The sequence below is a fragment of the Amblyomma maculatum genome, chromosome 10, assembly GCF_055883805.1.
Source record: "Amblyomma maculatum isolate TAMU_Amacu chromosome 10, ASM5588380v1, whole genome shotgun sequence".
Lineage (NCBI taxonomy): Eukaryota > Metazoa > Arthropoda > Arachnida > Ixodida > Ixodidae > Amblyomma > Amblyomma maculatum.
Genome location: NC_139353.1, coordinates 45060456 through 45065124, shown reverse-complemented (window position 1 = coordinate 45065124; position 4669 = coordinate 45060456).

Below are 4669 nucleotides of genomic sequence, written 5' to 3'. Positions count from 1 at the left end.
TCCAGGCTGCTGCCTTCGCTACTGGGGCCGCCTCCCGCCATTGTAGCCGGACCCCATTGCCACGCCCACACTAGAGACCGCCCTAAATTTTACGTCACACGACGCCGAGCCAATGGCGATCTCAGAGGCGACATCTCCTCCTCTGCTCGGTTTGAAAGCAGGTCTCCTCCTTGCTACGCTTCGCCTTCTCTTTCTCTTCTCAGTGAGGTCCGTTATGCGCTCTTTGTGCGTTGCGCGAACAGCGGCAGCGTCGGCGGCTCCGTCATCTCCCTCTCTCTCGCTGTGTCCGACGCCGGTCTGCTCCTCCGGATGGCGACGTGCACGCGCAGGAAGAAAGAGCTCGTCGTCGTCGCCGAAACGCCGCGATTGCGCGGCCGGTTTCTTCCTGAAGCCGCTCGCTGCCTGCCGGCTCGTACGCTCTGCTCTTCTTTATTGCTCTTTTCTGCCTCGTCCTTTCTCTGGCTCCGTTCTTCGCTGCTGTCCACGTTTCCGCAGCTATCCTAGCCCTCTCCTCCCTGTCTCCTTTTCCCGGTACAGCCAAACGCCAAAGCCTAGCCGTCCGGCCGGTCGTTCTTTCGAGACGCACCGAGAGACAGGTCTTTAGACTCGTGTTTTTTGTTCGTCCATTCGCCCCCTTCTTCATCGCACATCTTTTTACGCGTCCCTCGCTGCATCAGCTCTCGAGTACCGCGCGCCGGCATTGCGTCGAGCCATAGCACAGCCTTCATGGAGGGAGAACCTCCTCCATCTCACCACGAAAGAAGTGTCAGTTACGTTCCCAGCAGAGGCAGCTAGGTCCCACCTCCTCTCTTTATTTCCCCTCCCACTACCAGAGGTCTTCTCGAATGTTGATGCGATGGCAGACGACGAGATCGAGCGAAGGAGCGTGCAGCCAGTTGGGAGCCAAAAAAGCGACAGGGGAAAAGGATCGCAGGACCGGCATCGTTGGCCGACGAGCCAGTCTACGCATAGGAGGGAGAGAAGCGCTGTAAGGATAGATGAGAAGGAGCCAGAAAGAGAACAGAGGAGAGCTCTGAGCGGCAGCTCACGAGAGAAGAGGAGAAAGAAGATAGGCAATCGGAAACGAATGGTCTCCAGCCAGAGAAGCCCCGGCAGACCGGACGATGCAAACCGCACGCCGCGAGCTTTCTGAAACGTTCATTGTCTGTATACACATCCCTCTCTCTTAGGAGTCGGAACCTTCTTGGCGCTCGGTTTGATCAAGTGGGCAGAATGATAGCGGCTGAATATTTGGAAAAGCGCGGAAACTGCTATACGAGCGTTATAGGTATTGCGGGCTGTAAATATACTTCTTCGTTCGTGCCAGTTCTGCGCTGCTATGGCTGTGCGCGCTGTATAGTGCCATGCTTGCCTTTCGCCACAATGAGTAGGACATCGGGAGAAAAGCAGCAGTCCGCTTCGACGGCATGTCCATGGATGGTCTAGTGAGGTCCGTTGCGCCCGTTAAATGCTTTGCAGAGTTGCCCGCTTCAAGAAGTCGTGTTGTTATACCCTTAACTCGGATACATCATCAACGCGTTCAAGGTCACTATGATATGACAACAAATGGAGCTTTATGTTACTGCGCTAACCTTATTTTCGAAGCTGTTCGAAGAAATACTCTAAAAAAGCCCGCATTAACAGAAAGTGGCTTGCAGTAAAACGCGGTGGTGCCACGTCTGTGCACGGTGGAAGGCCAACAATGGAAAAAGAAGCACGAATGGGGAGAGGGTCGGTGGTTCCTTCCCTTACGAAAAAGTGAGGAAAACCATGCTGAAGCCTCCGCCTCTTCCTACTCCATTTTTTCTACACCAAAAAAAAAAAAAAAAATGCATCGTCCAAATGACACTTTGTCCATTCACACTTTAGCTCGCCCCTACTAACGCTCGTCCCTTAGTATATGAACATCATACCTTATCAGTCCACCAACTATTTCCCTATTACCTTGTAATCGCGCTCTTTAAGCTATTGAATGGCAGTCTGCATGTTCAGTTTGTTAATCCTATACTACTTTCGAACTATAACTCTACAAGATTTGCAGCTAATAACAATTTTCTACTCCCGAACGTTCGTACTAATTATGGCAAAATGGCGACATCTTTTGCAGCCATTTCATTCTGGAACTCATTGCCTTTAGCACCGAAAATATATATGTCCCTGCCCACATTTAAGGACTACTCGAAGAAGTATTTGTTGAATTGCTGATGTTTTATATTTTTTTTTATGTCTAATACCTGTGTTCGTGCCTTTGTATTTGTGCAAAAATACTGATTTGCCATGTTTTGCATATTATGACTATTCGCTAACTATGCTGTTATTATTTATTTTGTTGTAGAGATATATCGAGGGTCCCGGTGCAGTCTTCTATGTGACCCTCGTCTGTATTTATGTGCACTGTGTAAATATGCTCAAGCTAATAAACTTTCACTTAAAAAAAAATGTTTCAATCAAACCAAGCCTATAATGACAAGAGGCGAAAGTCATCCCACATGTGGTCATGGAATCCTGCAATGCAATGAGAAGAGAGGTGTCGCTGTAGAAAGATTTGATGCTGGGAAAGGTTGAATGCCACCGGAGAAGGGGTAGGCAGCGAATGCGATGGTTAGATAGCATCCTCGAGGCGCTGCAGATGAAGTTATGTGATGTTAGGAAGATAGTGAGAGACCGGAAAGCGTGGCGTGACATGGTCCATAGGGTCACGAAGAGTCGGACACGACTGAACGACTGAACTGAATTACTTCTATTAATGTGTTTTCATCATCATCAGCCTGATTATACCCACTGCAGGGCGAAGGCCTCTCCCATATTTCTCCACTTAACCCGTTCTGTGCTAGCTGCATCCACTTGACCCCTGCGAACTTCTTAATCTCATCCCCCCACCTAACTTTCTGCCGCCCCCTGCTACGCTTTCCTTCCCTTCGAATCCAGTTTGTTACCCTCAGCGACCATCGGTTATCCTCTCTTCGCACTACATGTCCTGCCCATGTCCATTTCTTCTTCTTAATTTCTACTAGAATGTCGGTAACTTGAGTTATTTGTCTGACCCACTCTGCACGCTTTCTATCTCTTAATGTTACCCCTACCATTTTTCATTCCATAGCCCTCTGGGTTGTCCTCAACTTAAGTAGAACTCTCTTGGTTAGCCTCCACGTTTCAGCCCCATAGGTGAGTACAGGCAAGATGCAACTGTTGTATACTTTCCTCTTGAGCGATACCGGTAAGCTGCTAGTCATAATCTGCGAGTGCTTGCCAAATGCGCTCCATCCCAATCGTATTCTTTCGTAATTTTCTTTTTATTTCTCTTTTTTGCCCACAAAATGAACAGAACATTGAAGAAATTGCGAGTGAGGACGACATGCGTTGCCAAGATTACGACATGACGCCTTCATAACGCAGGCGCCGCGGATATCGCTGGCCGTCGGCTCCCGACAACATCCGTCCCCGCGCGCTTGTCTCGCCTCCCCGTCCGCTGACCAGAGTCTGTCCACGGGGCGATCGATCTCCCTCAACGCAGAAAGACAGCCAGAGCCGCTGGCAGCGCCAGAGGCCCTGCATGGAACACCGCCCTTGCTCCACTCCGTCTGTGCCCACTTTTTTTGCCCTGCGCATGCACGTGTCTTCGCGCCGCTGAATATGGTATGTGCATTAGCCGGGCCCTCAGTGAACTGATTCTTGTATACAGGTGTCCAAACCTTGCTGACCTGAATAAAGTTGATTGGAAGTACCCTTTGTCCCATCCGAAAGGCTTACTGTGCAGCTTCAGCGCGCGTTTTTCGCGGGGGTTGATATGCATGCGTGTGAAATTGTGTGTATGTATGTGTGCGAAATTACAGGCGTTTTTAAAGAAAATTTCCGTACCAGTACAGAGAATATCTGTTCTACTTCATTGACCGAAATACGTTCACGAAAAAAAACCAGTAATTTCCTGCTTTCCAGCCGGAACCTTGATTGGGAGGCAAAAAATTCGATATATTTTTGCCGTCTGTTCTATTTTCTACTGCAAATTGATTTTTACTTGAATAGTAGGCAAATTCTGAATAAAAAGCGAAATGATATTGTAACGTAACGTTACACAGAAGGCGCTCTGGCACTCCTGGCACCGAAGGACACCAACAACCAGTCAGGGCAATACAAAAGCGGAGCACCGTTTCGCTTCGTCGTCTTCTCCGAATCGCCCGTTCAAATCTTCGTCGTCTATGAATGGCATGTGTCAATATGACAACCCCGAAGAGGCTGTCCAATGATCGGCTGCGTAACAATTTCGATTCGAAAGAAGATAACTAGTGGCGCCACATTGAGGTCCGTTGTTGACATGGCTCCCTTCTACAGTGGCATCTGCTATGCATTTTTCCGCTTCCCTCTTTTCGGTGGCTAAACGCGAGGCCAACCTTATGGGTGCCATCGAGTGTTGCCAGCACCAAGAGATATTCGTGAGATGGTTGACAAGGCTTCTGTCTTAAAATAGTGATAATTGAATAAATTGGTGCCTAACGCAATTTATTGTTGTTACGGGCAAAAAACGTGAAATAAAAGACGAGTAAAACAAATACATTTGCGTCATTATTTTCCATTCAACAGAAAAATAAACAAATAAAAGACAAAAAACGTATAACAGAAAAGTTTGTCAGTTTACAAAAATTTTCGATCAGTTGTAAACAGAAAAAAAAAA